The sequence below is a fragment of the Narcine bancroftii genome, chromosome 13 (genome assembly GCF_036971445.1).
Source record: "Narcine bancroftii isolate sNarBan1 chromosome 13, sNarBan1.hap1, whole genome shotgun sequence".
NCBI classification, from domain to species: domain Eukaryota; kingdom Metazoa; phylum Chordata; class Chondrichthyes; order Torpediniformes; family Narcinidae; genus Narcine; species Narcine bancroftii.
The window spans coordinates 78,208,252-78,225,672 of record NC_091481.1 but is presented as its reverse complement, the minus strand read 5'-3'; the positions used below and the strand labels follow the sequence as shown (position 1 = coordinate 78,225,672).

General features: G+C 40.5%; 1 protein-coding gene and 1 long non-coding RNA gene across 3 annotated transcripts in view; one reads left to right on the top strand and one right to left on the bottom strand.

Moving 5' to 3' along the window:
• Positions 1-17,421, bottom strand: part of LOC138748163 (alpha-actinin-1-like) — a 118,134-nt gene that overhangs the window by 75,450 nt on the left and 25,263 nt on the right. The window lies entirely within an intron of this gene.
• On the top strand, positions 217-5,404 carry LOC138748955 (uncharacterized). Its single transcript, XR_011348332.1, has 2 exons — positions 217-323; positions 5,142-5,404. It is a non-coding gene; the product is annotated as an uncharacterized lncRNA (long non-coding RNA).

The window sequence follows — 17,421 nt, the reverse complement described above, 5'->3', positions numbered from 1 at the left end:
CTCAGATGAATGCTATGCATATCATACACAGATAGGGCAACAAAAGTTCTACAAAGAACAAAAACAAAATGTACATTACTTAAAAATCAGAGAAAAAAAAATCAAAATTATTTGGACACATCATGCAAAGAGATACATTAGAACATTTAGTTACAACTGGAAAGCTGGAAGGAAAAAGAAGCCTGAGGCAGACAGAGAATGAAAATATAGATGGATTAACATCATCGTTAGAAACAGGGGAGGCGATATCTTTAATTCGGAGGCTCAGAGACCGTGATGGATGGAGAGTGGCATGCTAAACAGCAAGGCATCTGATGCATGTAGTAAGGCTTTATCTGTAAACTTGATTGGGGGGGGGGGGGGGTGGGTTCATTATGGTACTGCAACACTGTTTCAGTGCCAGCGACCAGGGTTTCAATTTAAATTCGTAAGTTACGGAAATTGGTTGGCATAGCAGTCAGTTCGTGCAACACCTTTCTTTTTCCTTGGCTTCGCGGACGAAGATTTATGGAGGGGTAAATGTCCACATCAGCTGCAGGCTCGTTTGTGGCTGACAAGTCCAATGCGTGACAGGCAGACACGGTTGCAGGGGAAAATTTGTTGGTTGGGGTTGGGTGTTGGGTTTTTCCTCCTTTGCCTTTTGTCAGTGAGGTGGACTCTGCGGTCTTCTTCAAAGGAGGTTGCTGCCCGCCGAACTGTGAGGCGCCAAGATGCATGGTTTGAGGCGATATCAGCCCACTGGCGGTGGTCAATGTGGCAGGCACCAAGAGATTTCTTTAGGCAGTCCTTGTACCTCTTCTTTGGTGCACCTCTGACACGATGGCCAGTGGAGAGCTCGCCATATAACACGATCTTGGGAAGGTGATGGTCCTCCATTCTGGAGACGTGACCTACCCAGCGCAGTTGGATCTTCAACAGCGTGGATTTGATGCTGTCGGCCTCTGCCATCTCGAGTACTTCGATGTTAGGGATGAAGTTGCTCCAATGAATGTTGAGGATGGAGCGGAGACAACGCTGGTGGAAGCGTTCTAGGAGCCATAGGTGATGCCGGTAGAGGACCCATGATTTGGAGCCGAACAGGAGTGTGGGTATGACAACGGCTCTGTATATGCTTATCTTTGTGAGGTTTTTCAGTTGGTTGTTTTTCCAGACTCTTCCAAAGTGTCGTCTTCCAAAGGTGCTATTTGCCTTGGCGAGTCTGTTGTCTATCTCGTTGTCGATCCTTGCATCTGATGAAATGGTGCAGCCGTTTTGAGTTCTGTGTGCCCGATGGAGATGTGGGGGGGCTGGTAGTCATGGTGGGGAGCTGGCTGATGGAGGACCTCCGTTTTCTTCAGGCTGACTTCCAGGCCAAACATTTTGGCAGTTTCCGCAAAGCAGGACGTCAAGTGCTGAAGAGCTGGCTCTGAATGGGCAACTAAAGCGGCATCGTCTGCAAAGAGTAGTTCATGGACAAGTTGCTCTTGTGTCTTGGTGCGAGCTTGCAGGCGCCTCAGATTGAAGAGACTGCCATCCGTGCGGTACCGGATGTAAACAGCGTCTTCATTGTCGAGGTTAGAATCCCACACTTTCTGTATGGAACTTGTAGGTTCTCCCCAGGGGGAGAGTTTTCCCCGGGGGCTCCAGTTTCCTCCCACCTTTTAAAAGGTATCGGGGGTTGTAGGTTAATTGGATGGCATGGGCTCATGGGGGGAAATGGCCTGTTACCATGCTGCATGTCTAAAAACAGTGACCATTACATAACTAACTACGGTGCTTTTTTTTTCAAATTACATTCTTTTAAACTGTATATTCTTTAATGCTGTTCTTAATTGTAAGAGCATCTCAGGCAATCAGAAAACTGGCATATCTGGCACCTTGTAGGTGCTGGATACCATAGATTTTAATGTATTCAATCTTAACAACTTGGATACAACTACAATCTCATCTCCCCAGTTTTGTAAGGCACACAATAAAACACAGACTTTAATTTAGCAAAGACACTTTTAAAAACAAATTAAAACGGTCCAGCTTTAATCTCAAACATGTCTCCAGAATATTTCCACATTCTATATTTTTCCACAAAAGAATCTCTGGAAAATGGTACCAACTTAAATTGCAAAATAGCGAAGCAGAAGAACTCGAAAACACTCAAGTTGTGAGAATAATTCTTTACTGTAATTGTGGAGAAACCAAGTGTACCAGAAACTAACACTAGAAATTACCATTTGGCTCATAAATACTGATGTTGGATAGGAGATTCATCGACTATAAAAGAACAAGTCAATTCAGATTAATTATTTCTTTTAATCGCCATTCTCTACTACAGAACTTACCGTTATGGAGTTTACTGACAATAGAATAATGAAACGACTATTAATTTTTGTCAATTTAGTTTCCCCAATTCAGAAAGCACGACACCATAAATATTTCCACCTTGAAAACATTTGATCATAATTGCCATTACTACTGAATAATTATATGTAATACAGTGAAATGCACAGAGACCCTATTCAAACACACATAATAAACCCATTTAACTACAGATTTACAGAATATTCCACTCAGGTCCATAATTTTTGAAAAACAATTTTAATCCGACAGCTTCTATACAGTGTTACAAAGGTTGCCTTTTATTGACAAGAAAATTAGGTAACTACAGAACCAATCTTGCATGTCTTTAAATCAGAACATATTATCAATACCTCTGTCATTCTCCTAATTTAATCAAGAAAATACAAGTGACAGAAAGTTTTTCATTATAACCAGACCTTTGACGCAGGTGAAAAGTATGAATAATTAATTTTCTGGGTGACAAAAAAAAAATAACCTGGAAACAAACAAACAATACTTTTGATTACCAGACCCACAATTTTGCTTCCTCAAGTGAGAGCACAGTTTTACATCACTATTTCACACTTGAAGCTCATTGAACAGTTTAAACCATCTGGTGCAATGTCAACTAAATGAAGTCAATAGTTCCATTCATACTGGCTCTTTAACCCAGTAATTAACCACCAATCTACTTGTTAACATGCAGTGTGAACACTTGCGAACCAGCACCAGGCATCAGCTTGCCTCAGGATGAACCACCTAGGGAGGGTTGTTTTAAATCAGCAAACCAGCTAGCCCAGTGTGAAAGGGACCGGGGTGGGGAGGGGGGGGGGGGGGGGTGGGGGGTGGGTACGCAGGATGGACGAGCGAGGGTGGGGGGGGTGGTATGCAGAATGGACAGGCATACCTGGTGATGCCAGGTGGTGAGTTTGAAAGGGCATAGAGAACCGGTTAACATTGGTCCAGTGTGAATGGCTAAAACTATATTTTGAACCGCCAATCTTGCCAATTTGGCAAGATAAAGATTCTGTCACTTCTGCATTAACTGCTAAGTATTTAATATAGTGCACATTTAGTTATTTGCAGAGCATTTAAAACATAGCTTTAAATACTAGATGGCCCAATGGTTTTTAAACTATATTAAATTTGGAAAGGCAACGAATGCATGGTAAAATGGGGATCTAGACAATGAGGTTAGACCATTGTGAAAATGCCTTGAAGATCAAGGTCTGGGTGGATAGTGCTAGGGTAAAAATGGACAGGAAGGAAGTTGGTAGGCAAATCTATAGCAAGTGAAAGGCACCCTTGGAGGAAATTGAATGCCTTAAGACTCTGTAAAAAGCAGATAACGTCAAACACCAGTCTTCACTCCATCGAGGAAATCTACAAAAGGTGGTGTTTTAAAAAAGCAGCCTCCATCCTCAAGGACCCCCACCACCCAGGCCATGCCCTCTTCACACTGCTACCATCAGAAAGGAGATACAGGAGCCTAAAGATGAGACCCAGCAGCAAAAGTCAACTTCTCTTCTGTAATCAGATTTGTGAATGGGCAATGAACCACACACACTACATCTCATTTTATCCTATTTATTTAGGAAACAATTTATATGTATAGCAATATCTGCAATGTAATGCACTGCATTGTACTTGCTCTGTAGCAACAAATTTTCTGATGTCATGACAATAAATTCTGATCCACTTCCAAAGTCATGCTTAAAATCTACTTCAATGTTCTTTTAAGGTGCATTGAAGTTTATGGATGTTGTGGGTTCATGGGTCAGAAGGGCCCGTTACTGTTCTGTAGACCCAAATTTAAAAATTAAATTAAAAATTTAAATAAACGGTTGATCAAGATCAAAATTGAAAACCTATCAAGCATCAAAAAGGTGAAACTCAAGGGGGGGGGGGGGGTGAAGCGAAAGGAAGAAATGCTCATCTTCAAGAATGATAGGCAATGGAAATTAATACTTCATGAAAGGCACGAAAGATCAGGTGACCTGCTGATGCTGGAATTAGAAACGAAAACTGGAGAAACTTCGCAAGACAAGCAGAATCAGGAGGAGTTAAAGAATAGTCGAAATTTCAAGCCAGAGCCCTTTAATTGATGAAGCGGTTTCAGATTGAAACGCCAACCATTCTTTTTCTCCCTCGTCTCCACGATAGATCAGGGATTGGGCAAGTCATCCAAACCTACAAACCTCAGTTTTAGAAAATAATGGCAGCTGTTATTCTGCAATATTGAATAAAGTGGACGAGAGCCAACACAATAGGCCACAAAAAGCACCAAATTCAAAATGAAAACTGACAGCACTGACAAATAAATCCATGAAAACAACATCCTGGTTCAAAGTAAGTAAAAGGGTTCGACAACTTCATTCGAGAAGCTTCGAGTTTTTTTTTGCAGAGCTAGGGACATTAGGTCTGCTGCCAGGCATGGAAAGTAGACAAAAGAAACAGGATTAGTTGGAAGTGGCCTATTCACCACATGGATTGGAGTTGCAGTGAAGCTTCATAATGAAGAATAAATGGCACGTGTTTTTCTACCTAGAAATTTATCTTTTCTTTTCCTCCTTTTTTTTTTAATTTTTTTTTAAGATGCGCACACCAGGGGAGTGTAATCAACACTCTTCTTTTCCTCTTCATAGTTACCATTGATTATAGTCATTAAGTTAAAATATGTAGCAACGTGCACGACAATCATTAGCTGAAAAGTTTTTAAAAATTACAAATCCAAAATGTTTATATTGAATTATTCTAATGTTTTAACTTAGTTGCAAAGAACATGAAATCAAAACCCTTTAAACAATCCTCACCACTTGTTAATTCAGGTGAATTGAGTGAAGGTTAAAAGGCTTGTAAGATGCTGCGAGAACATCAACCAGAATCTCAATGAGGACGAGGGAGATGATTGTGGACTTCAGGAAGACAAAGGTCAACCATTCTCCACTACACATCCTCAATGTTCTCGATGGAGTGAAGTCTGGTACCTGTGATCACGCAGGCCAAGTTAACGACCCTCCGAAGCATTGCTGAGAGAGAATGTTTGTGAGTCTTTGAAAATCAAAAATAAAGTATTTTTTAAAAAAAACAACCACCCTCGAGTTTATTCTTGTCCTGAGAATTAGTGCCTCCATACCAGGCAGTGATGCAACCAGTCAGAATGCTTTCAATGGTACACCTGTAAATGTTTACAAGAGTTTTCCATGTCAAACCAAATCTCCTCAGACACTTCACAAAGTATAGCCACTGCCGAGCTTTCTTAGTGATTGATGCTCCGGGATAGATCCTCGAAGATGTGGACACCCAGGAATTTGAAATTCTTGATCCTCTCCACTACTGAGACCACACTGAGAACTCATTCGGCAGGAAGACGCAGCAGCGACAATACTTCCCAAGGAGACTGATGAGGATAAGGCTACCACCCCTATTTTTGTGTGGTATAGTAGCTGTAAAGCATCAGCCTGGAAGTCTATACAGATAATCATTAAAACAGCTGAGAGGATCACTGGGGGTCTCTCTTTTCTCCACTGACAACATTTACTGGAAGAGTTACCTAAAAAGGGCTCAAGGAATTATAGAAAACCCTTTCCATCTGACACAGAGTATCTTTAACCCAGTACTATCAAGGTGGTGGTACAGGAGCATCAAATCAGGACTGCCTGACTGGGCAATCTCCAGACAGTGTGATGGTAGTAAAACTACAGAAATCCTGGAGGTTCTTACCACAATGTCCAGACGGTGTGATTGTAGTAAAAATACAGAAATTCTGGAGGAAATTAGCAGGTCTCGCAGCATCCACAGAGGTGAAAAGCTCAGGCCCAAAACCTTGGTAATATATCTTTACCTCTGAGGAACAGAATCCTGTAACCATGCAAATCATCCCAAACATTTATATACAATAAGTGATTCATATACACGTTTATTTTGATTATTTATGAATATGTCCTGTATATTGTGCTTTTGTGTCCCATGGATGGAAAGATACTGTTTCATCAGGTTGTGTATGTACAATCGCAATCTCCTTTGAAGAAGACCGCAGAGCCCACCTCACTGACAAAACGCAAAGGAGGAAAAACCCAACACCCAACCCCAACCCACCAATTTTCCCCTGCAGCCGCTGCAACCGTGTCTGCCTGTTCCGCATCGGACTTGTCAGCCACAAATGAGCCTGCAGCTGACGTGGACTTTTTACCCCCTCCCTAAATCTTCGTCCGCGAAGCCAAGCCAAAAAAAGAAAAGATATGTACAATCAGATGATAACAAACTATATTTCACATTCATAGTTAATAGAAAAATACTCAATCATATCTAAGTTGTCAGAGGTAAAATGCAGGATTCTGTTGATGAAGGGTTCAATCCCGAAATGTTGGTCATGTATATTTACCTCTGCTACATAAAAGCACTGTTTGACCTGCTGAGTTTCTCCAGCATTTGCGTGTTTTTTCACTCTAAGTTGTCAGACATGTGTATTGAAAATACCCTTAAGGCATCCACAAGTATGATCTCACGAAGGGCTATAATTTTTAAATAATAACAAATTTTCAACATGTTCTTCAATGCTGGTCAGTGAGCTAGATGGCAAATTTGCTCCTTTCACAATTCCAGTCATAACAACCAGATACAACATTCTTGGTTCATGAGATCACACAATGAATGTGAATATCCTGTGTAGCATGTGTTTTTATACAAACCTACCGCCCATACCATGAATCAGTTTTCAAGAGCCACAAGATTTGGAGAAAGTATTTTTTTCGTGTTTTAGTGAATAAAGAAATGTACAGTGTACATCTATGCATTTGCCACACTGTGAGTGACGATACTCTATTTAACCAGTGATTCGCTGGATACAATGCAGTTCAATATAGGCAAGAGCAAGGATCTCCCACTGGCCAACCACTTTAATTTCACTGCCCTCTACCACATTAACATGTCTGCCCATGGCTTCTTGTACTGTCAAGTTGAGGCCATTTACAAACTGGTGGAACATCTTATATTTCGTCACTGCAGTCTCCAACCTGACTGCATCAATTATCTACCTTTATTTTCCATCAACTCCCACCCCAGTTTCTTTGCCTTGGTTTACAATGGCCCGAGCTGCATTCACAACTCTGCAGTTTGAGTTTTGAGCGGTTCCCATACCAAGTGATGAAGAATCGGACAGGATACCAAGGAAAGAGGCATTGGGAATATGCTGAATTTCCAGGATCTCATAAATTCCAACAGAATTACCTTCTGGCTTTCAGATTCATTGTTTCCATTGCGCAAACTCAAAATTCCAGTTAAAGGAACAAGAGGGAAATTTAAAAACCTTTCATATTAAATTACTACCCACTGTTCAAGTGTCTTTTCTCTGCCTCAAAAACTGCTCTCCTTGTTCATTCCTCATTTACAGAAGCTGATCACATGCTTAAAGAATGCACATTCACTTCAAGGATTTGGACAAACACCTACATTTTGTAGATGGCAGATCACTTAATTCCACAGCCTTGCATACTTGTAAACTGCTTAGTATCAAAGTCTCTCAACACTACTGGTTCAATCCCAGTTTCCCATTTACAATGTCGCCTTTGTAGAACATTTGCAGTTTTGAGTGGAAAAGAAGCAGTCGCCTTTCAGAAACATGATGATTTCACAGCTGACTCAGATTCAGCTATGCAGATAACACTGTCCCTCAGCAAAAGCCACTCCCCCAGGTAATGCTTCAACAAGATTACCTTATAAGGTTAAGCTACTCAGCTTCAGAAGTGTTACATAATCTAGGTGCAACACACCAAAAGTTGCTGCAGACAGCCATTTTATTAGCCGAGTGGGACTGGAAACATGAATTGCAATCCCTCATATTGCAATGCTTTGCAATTACTGTTCCGCAGCAAGGAAATTTTATAAAATTGGTTTAAAAGTACAAAATCAAAAGAAAATGTTCCATCCTACAGTGCTCATAGTAAGACACCAAAATATTGCTACAAGTACCAGTACTTTACAGCAATTAAACAATCTAGTCTGTGCAAAGCATATTATGAAGTGCCCCAGTATCAAGCATTCACTGAATTCAAGGTTGATCCAACCTCACAAGAACAATGTCACAATTGCCTCAAGCCAGAAATGTTAACAGTCAAAATGCAAATAAACGCAACACACTGAGGGGCTGAGACAGAGGGAAACTCCCTCAAACAGAGGAGGGAGTAATGACAAGTTGCCACAGTGGTGGAAATAGAGTAGAGACACATGTAACAAGGTACAATAATGGGAATGCTTGGACATGGCACTAAGGATGCAGAGGCTCTTTTGAACAGAATTCACAAAAAGTTATTTACCAGTATGAAAAGTAGGTTTGGTTAAGAAATTGCAAACAAAATAACTTGGCATGTTTAAACGTTATATATTCGGGATTTATGCAATTATATGTGGAAGTGAAAGATTCAAAAAGGCAGGCAAGTTGTCTTGTCCAACATTTATAATTCGACCAACACCAGATTTGAGTCTCGACGTTAAGAGTCTAAAAATTGCCAATTTCCTGTACAGTATTACAAGTCTACACTTCAAATGAAACGTCGATGACGTAGAAAGCCAGGACAACAAGAGTTTACAAAAGCTTCCAATGCAAAAAAATGCCATGAATAATGTAATCGAGTTTGGTTGTATGCAACCAACGCAAAATGGAAAATATATTTGCTGATTGCAACCCCATCCTTTCTTCCTTAATTTCATTTAAACTTCTCTGAACCCCATTCAATACATTTTCTGTTACATTAACAAATTATATTCTATTCCAGGACACTGGCTTCATCTTTATATTGTTCTTTTTAAATTGATTCAGTCCTGAGTATTGTCGCACAAAATTAAATATTCAACGCCTTCATGCAATTGACCTTATTTTGAAGTAAACCGCAACACATGGTGCAGACAGCTATTTTTCGGAAAATGTGAACATCCAAGTTTCAAATTAATAATGCAAAATATTGCAAAAGGTTCTTTACTTTTGCATTTAAATCCTCCATTTATAACTCAAAACTTGAAACCTTCATTGTTCTATGAAAAGTCGAAGGCTGATTCTTAATAACAAATTATTGGTATAAAAGTTAATGTGGCTTAACGATATTGAACATCATTCATTGATATTCAACATCTTAACGATGTTTAACAATCTTTAATATTCTTTAAGGATGCTAAACTTTCTTTAACGATGCTTAAAGGATGCTTTAACATTGTTCAACTTATTAAATGGTCAACAGAAATTGTCAACACCTAACTCGCCCTCCTCAGATCTCCAACTGGCCACTCATGTTGGGGGGTCCAAACTTCAATTCTATTTAAACTATATTTAAACTTGTATTGAACCATTGGAGCCAGGGCCAGTGCATTGGAGCACGCGAGGGGAGGAGTTTAAATATAGGTTCCCCCGTGGAAAAAAAAATCAAATAATGACACGATTTTTATTTTTTTTTTATTTTTCACACTATGAACTATACTGACCAAAATATATACAGACATTTTTCTCTTGAATTTTCTCCCCTTTTTCCCCCTCCCTTCCCTCCCTCCCTCACCCCCTTTCCCATTTATTCAAAGTTCAATCTATAAGATACATTAAACCCGTTAAACAATGTCGTCACTTAATAAAAATAAACAAGAAATTTTTTTTTTTTACTTTTACATATTGAGTCAGTTCATTTCGATGTCTTCTCCTTCTGTCATTGACATGATCTTAAGGGACTTCCATCAGCCTCCTTACAATTTACAGCTAATAAAAGTTTACCAATCAATTTTCGCATCAGGAAATGGACAAGAACAAATCACCAGCTCCACTTTTTAAAGGCTTTAATGAATGAGCACTAAAACACATCCTTCCCTGTTAATTTTTCACTTTTTTCTCCCCTATGCATGTTGCTCTTTGATCCCAACTAGCAATAATTCTGGTATAAGCTTGTGATGGCAGTAATCACGGTAGATTATGATCCCATATGTTCATTAGACTCAAGTTGGAATCAGTAACGAAATTTGTATTTGAGGAACGCTGGTTCCATGGGCTTGGCAGAGGACAATTTGCTTCACTTCAAGTTCAGCTTCATCATGGAATGGGATACCAAAGGTAAAGTGTTGGAGGAACCCAGCAGGTTAGGCAATGTATAGTCAATGTTCTGAGCTGAAACCCATCATCAGGAATGAAATTTTTAAATCAACTAGAATTCAACGAGATTATGCCCCAGGTTATCTCTAGCCCCTTTCATGCCGCTGATTCTGTGTGGGTTAACTGGTTAATTTAGCGGGTCCATTGCCAGTAATTGTGTGGTGTGAAACGTCCCAACCAGGCAGGGCAAGTTAAATTCAATTGGGCTCGGACACTTGGTGGAGGCAAGTGTCAGAGCCAGGCCAAGTTAACTCATTAATCGTCTTCCGGCGATGTGAAAGCACAACCTGCTCTCGCATTGTCACTGCTGGAGGAGGGATTCCCCACCTTAAAATACCAGGTAAATACCAGATTAACCAGGTAAATCATGGTGCAGTGGGAAAGGCTCCTAAGTACAGCAGGCCCGATAAGTTTTCCTGCTTTCTCGGAGGGTTTGCAGTAGGCGTTTTCACACCGCAGGCAACCAGAGACCCTACTTTGACCCGGAGAAATTCCCAGGAATTCAGGACTACCCGGGCCTTTCACACCACAGTCTAAATTCCTGGGAATTTGCCCTACCCAGCCCCCAACCAATGACACATTACGTATTCACAGGAGTAAGAGCAAGTATCTCCCCCACCCCCCCCCACCGTCTGTCGATGGCCTGCCCACTCATCAGTCTCTCGCCTATCTGCTCTCTCCACCCCCCTGGTGATCCATCACTCACCTGCTTCCTCCCTGCCCATCTGTCTGTCGCCTGCCCATCCCTCCCAGCTGTCGCTCGCCCACCAACTTGCTCCCTCCCCGTCGGTCGTTCGCCCGCCACACCCACCCCCCACCCCAAACATTTTGGGGCCACTTCACCACGTTGCGCTGGTGGCACAATGCAGGACGAATGGCCGATTTTTGTTTCTCATAATCTCTCGCTCTGGGTAATCCAGCTGTGAGGGTTTATGGTTAATGAGGATGGCCATTCATCCCGCATTGTGCTGCCGTTAGGATGGGCCACAGTGGCCCACTGTTCCCTGGTAGTAGGCATCTTTCAATTTTAATCCTCTACATAATGCAGCAGGCAAGCACCAACATCACGTAATGCAGCGCGCAAGCACCAACGTCACGAGGCTTCCCCGCTTCGCCATTTGGCTCTTCGCACCACAGGGAGAAGGAGGTCCGGGAAAATTTCCCAGGATCGCGGACAAATTTAAAATTCCTGGGCCAACTGTTTCACATCACAGCTTCACGGGTGGTGTGAAAAGGCCTAGTGAAAAAGGGGCTTCTGAAAACATCCACTTGTAAATGGGGAAGTAGTTTAGAGCATTCAAGATGCTACTTAGCCTGAGAGAGTGTCAAGTTTGCAAGATACAGTAGATTCCACCTATAGTCCACAGAGAAATGGGTTCTTCAATTATCTGAAACAATTAAACAGCTACAGAATTATTTAGAGATATATAATGATTCAGGATGAATCTCCAGAACACTTTATCGTAATTGCGAATTAAATTTTAAAACCATTTTCCCTGTACTCTTAACCTGCCTCTGCTCCAGTCAGTAACTCATGTTATTGCATACAGTACTCCTCTGTGAGTATTCAAAAACCAAGCAACAGTCACCTCAAGTTTCCTCGATATGGTCAGTAGATTATAATCCAAAACTAGAACTCATTTCCACTGAGGCTGCAAACCCAAATGAAGCATTTTCATCTGCCCATTCAACAAAATGCAGGAGGTTCAACTCAGATTTCCTATTCTGAGAAGTTTTCCTTTATTACCATTGCTTGGTTACCATCCTGAGCAGGAACTAGACTTTTATCTTGCCCAGACGCCAATGACAAATAGTAACACACATTGCTCTCCTCATAAAAATGCAGCAAAGCTAGAAGAGTGAACACCTTCCTTAACTTTACATTGGGCTGACTTTTTTTCCACCCAATGATTCTCCTGCCAATTCCACTAGGTGCAGAGAATGAGGCTTTTGGCGGTAGGTGCAGAGAATGAGGCTTTTGGCGGTAGGTGCAGAGAATGAGGCTTTTGGCGGTAGGTGCAGAGAATGAGGCTTTTGGCGGTAGGTTCAGAAAATGAGGCTTTTGGAGATATATTCTGCCCAGGGATAGCACTAAAGGCTTGAGATGTTCGTGGAACAGTCACCCCAAGTTCTCATGAAAACAAGAATTTTGGGAAGTTGGTCTTCCAGTTGGAGTAATGAAGAAAGCTCACCAGTCCCTATGCTTTGTGAGGAGTTTGAGATTCGGTATGCCACCAGGTGGAGAGCATTCTGTCTAGTTGCATCACTGTCTGGAATGGAGGCACCAACTCTCAGGACAAGAATAAACTCCAGAGGGTAGTTGATGCCCTAAAAACTTTACAGGCTCCAGTCTTCACTCCATCGAGGGCATCTTACAAGAGGCGGTGTCTTTAGAAAGTAGCTTCTATCATCAAGGACCCCCACCATCCAGGCCATGCCCTCTTCACACTGCTACCATGGAGGAAAAAAAGGTATTGAAGTCTGAAGATGAGCACTCAATGGCACAAGGACAGCTTAATGTTGCAACTGTATAAGGTATTGGTGAGACTGCACCTGGAGTACTGTGTCCAGTTCTGGTCTCCATATTTGAGGAAGGATATTTGGAGACGGTCCAGAGGAGGTTTACTAGGTTGATCCCTGGGATGAAGGGGTTGACTTATGATGAAAGATTAAATCGTCTAGGATTGTATTCGCTCGAGTTCAGAAGAATGAGAGGAGATCTTATAGAAACATATAGAATTATGAAGGGTATGGATAGGATAGATGTAGGAAGGTTTTTTGAGCTGGCCAGGGAAACTAAAACAAGAGGACACAGTCTCAAGATTCGGGGAGTAGATTTAGGACAGAGATGAGGAAAAATAGTTTTTCCCAGAGAGTAGTGAATGTTTGGAATTCTCTATCCAGGGAAGTGGTTGAGGCTACTTCATTAGACATATTTAAAATTAGGTTAGATAAAATTTTACAAGATAGAGGAATTAGGGGAGATGGGGAGACGGCAGGTAGGTGGACTGAGGTCATAAATGAGATCAGCCATGATCGTATTGAATGGCGGAGCAGGCTCGATGGGCCATTTTTGGCCTACTCCTGTTCCTACTTCCTATGTTCCTATGCCATCAGATTTCTGAATGAACAATGAACCACAAACACTGCCTCATTTTGACTTTTTCTTGCTCTATTTTGAAATGTGGTTCATGTAAATGCCAGCACTGAGATGCTACCTCACAACAAATTTTTGCAAAATCACAAACCACATTTAACACTACAAAAAAAACCAACCCATTTAACTAGTTTGAACAGGCTGCTGAACTCTAAACCTAGCAAAAGCCCTTGTCCGTATCGTTTGGAAACCACAAAACAAAAGCACACTTTCAAAAATAGTTCCACACCTAGTTTGAAATCAAATGTCCACTGCAGTTCAAGTGTTTCACCAGAAAATATCCAGTCAACAGATGCTGGTGCACTACTCAAGACTGGCAATAATCCAGAGAAAATGAACTTTCCCCACCCCACCACAAAAGTCATCTTACAATAATACTCCAGGAAATCAAACCTGCACTAACCTGGACATCAGTTGGTTACCCACCATTGTCAGATTATCCACCACTATCAAACTAGAAATTGAATACTGAACTTCAGCTACTTACTGAGCCTTGGGTAAAGCCTAATCTATACCATTAGTTGAAAATTTATGTATTGACAATAGGAAATACGGTAATAATAGAGCTCTGTTCTAAGAGTCAAGAAAGAAAACATTCACTGGAACAAATATCAGATTACACTATTAAAGGATCCAAACATGAAATCCTCTTGGGCCATGAAATGGAAATAATATTCCAATTTTTAAAATATATATTTAATTTTGGTCTATTTTCGTTCCAATGTCTAATGTTGTTTTCGTAAACTCCATTTAGCAGTAGCAACATTTTGCTTATGTTTAGAAGCAACAAATAGTTACTATGCACCTATTGAAATTTTAATGAAAATTTACTCCATAAATAAACTTGCAAAACCTTGGCAAAGGTCACTCTCTTCAAGCAATCACAAAAGTACTTCACCTTCACATCCAGATTGAAGTTCACATGAAAGTTTAAATAACGTTCCGAATTAAATTAAAAGTCTCATCACATTATCAAAAAAACTTCCATAGTTTTGAGAACAAATCATCCTGTCTACAATTTGTAAATATTCTTTGTTGCGATTTATCTGCCAGAACCACTGGGAGCCTCTCCAGAGTCACTGGAGGATGTGCCTGTTGGGGGTCAGGGCATTGTGGGATAAATGTGCTTTAGAAATGTACACTTGTTTGCACTTTATATTCAAAATTCTGTTCAAAGGACATGTGGAAATAATTGGGCTATTTTTAAAAGATTTTGCCTGACACTCACAATAGTTGAAATCTTTGCCTATTTGCCATCAGAAATGCTCCCAGCTTTGATCATCTTTAACCTTTCTACTAACCATCTACAAAGAGAAAGTCTGGAATGAAATAAATTAATGGCAAAACACCCATGGAGAAAAGATTTCAGGTGCCCCAATGAAAGATTAACTTAAAATGTAATAGAGAGCTCCTTCTCTTGACAGGGAACAGGATGCTGAATTGAGCACTTTTTTGGATGTTTAATATTTATTCATTTTCCTTTAATATTTAAAATTAAACCTACACAGGATTAATTTTTGTTACCCAAAGTGCAAAAATATTCTGTTTGGTTCATTATCTAGTTTAGACTTCATGACAAAAAGAATATTTAGCTCTTCCTTCAAGAAGCCACTAAATCCACGCCCACCTTGAATTCTTCGAAACTACTTTGGACCAATTGTTCTTTATAACATCCACGTGAAGGACAAAATAAAAATTTCATTGCACTTCTGGGAACTAAATGTCTGCCGACTACTTCAAATTTGCATAGATGGGAACAAAAACACATTTACAATGTGTGATGGAATGGATGTAACAGCTATTTTAAAGTTGCAATTCATGATTTTTATAATACAATTATAGGAGAAATTCACTCCCCTTTTACTTAATGCACAAAATTTCTTCTTGGCTTTAGAGTAGGGGTGGCCAAACTTTTTTTTTTGTTGTGGGCCACATCCAGAAAAATACAAGGAGTCACAGGCCAAACAATATTAAGCTGGCAGTTTTCAACCAGATGCACTGCAAGTAAAACTGTCTTTAGACCAGAAAACCCATTTTCTATCAAAATAACTTGTATGACACAACTGAACAGTTTAACTGTTGACATTACAGGAGCTTTTTGATGTGCGCACAATTTACAGTAGGCATTTCTGTCTCTGCTACCCTTTAATTTAAATGAATACATTAAAACTCTAAACTTTCATTCAAAAAGCAGTGAAAACCAAGTTGAATGCAAGAACAAGAGGAAAAATCAAGAAAGGGACCAGGCCGTCCCCATCATTCCCCCGCAACTCTCAGTGAATACAGTTCATGGGCCAAGTGTCCACCTCAATGATCATGATCCAATGTGTAAATCTGTAAGACAATTAAAGCCAACAGAATCCTTGCAAATCGAACACACTTCCCCTTAACTTCTGTGGAAAAATTATTCATTTTCCCACCGTGTACGAAATTTTCAGCATTCCCTTCTTTTTGGGCCTGCCATGTTTAATCAACTGATGAGTAATATTTCAATGGTCGGTCTAGTCGTTGTTCAAAACATCTAGCATTGAAATAAGTGCAATGATATTCAGTGCAATTTATTGTTAATGGGCCATATTCCACTTTATTTTTAAAATTCACCCTAAGCCACTTACAAATGGGCACCAGGCCACAGTTGGCCCGGGGGCTATAGTTTAGCCACCCCTACTTTATATGCCAAACCAAAACACTGACGTTTAAATTTACTATGGCATGGGTCTTCGATTTAAAACTACATATTACTATACAATAAGTAGCAGTGTCCCTTGATCTGCCAGTATCAAAGATACACTAATTGACAAATAAATGGTACATTTGCCATTTTAAGGGATCTGTGCAATTAAATTTCCATTTAATTCAAATTAAATGGAATTTGTCAACTTAGTGAAGGCAATAGGGCAGCATAACATTTTGTCCCCTATGAACCTTCAGTCAAGTCTTAGCAGGTTTCCACAAAAAATGTAACCAACTTCAATTTACCATGTCCTAATTATCAAACCATAAACCTAAACTACATTTAATATACTTGTCAATTTAATAAAGATTATCCCCTCAGCACCCTAAGGAAGAAAAATCTTTCTACACTGATATAGATTACAGAAGGTCTGAATGCTAGCACAGTAACTACAGCTTAGCAGCAAACATAGCCTATTAAGGCAGAAAAATTTGAGGCATTTAGTAGGGAAATTCTGTAATAGCTCCTCTGTGCCCTTGGCTGCAATTCAGAATGTCAAATACACAAAAGGTGACAAGCTGCATTGGAGCCCGGGGGGGGGGGGGGGGGTGGCGGGAAACAACATTTCACAATGTTCTTGGCAGTATATTAATTTTCAACTATACATTTGGCTCACAAGTTGTACGGATATATTCCCTCCGCCTGTATGATCTTCCTCATGGTAGTCTTGGCAAAATAACCAACCTCAATACCCCACTGTGTAATTGGATCCTGGATTTATTCATCTCCAGACCACAATCAGTGAGGATTGGCAAGAATAGCTCTTCCACAATCTCCATCAGTATCAGAGCATCACAGGGCTCCAACGTTAACCCCCTGCTCTACTCACTTTACACCTAGGACTGTGGCGCTCAGTACACCATTGAAGAATTTGCTGACAATACCATAATGATTCAGCCTACAGACTGAATGGCATACTAACAATTTTGAATGAAATATCACCAAAGCCAAGGAACTGGTTGTGGGCTTCGGGAAGGGAAAACCAGAGGCGCACTATCAAATATGATCACGAAGGGGGGGGGGAGGAGGAGAAAAATCGGAGATGGAGAGGGTGAACAACTTTAATTTCCTGGGAGTCACTACTTCGGAGGT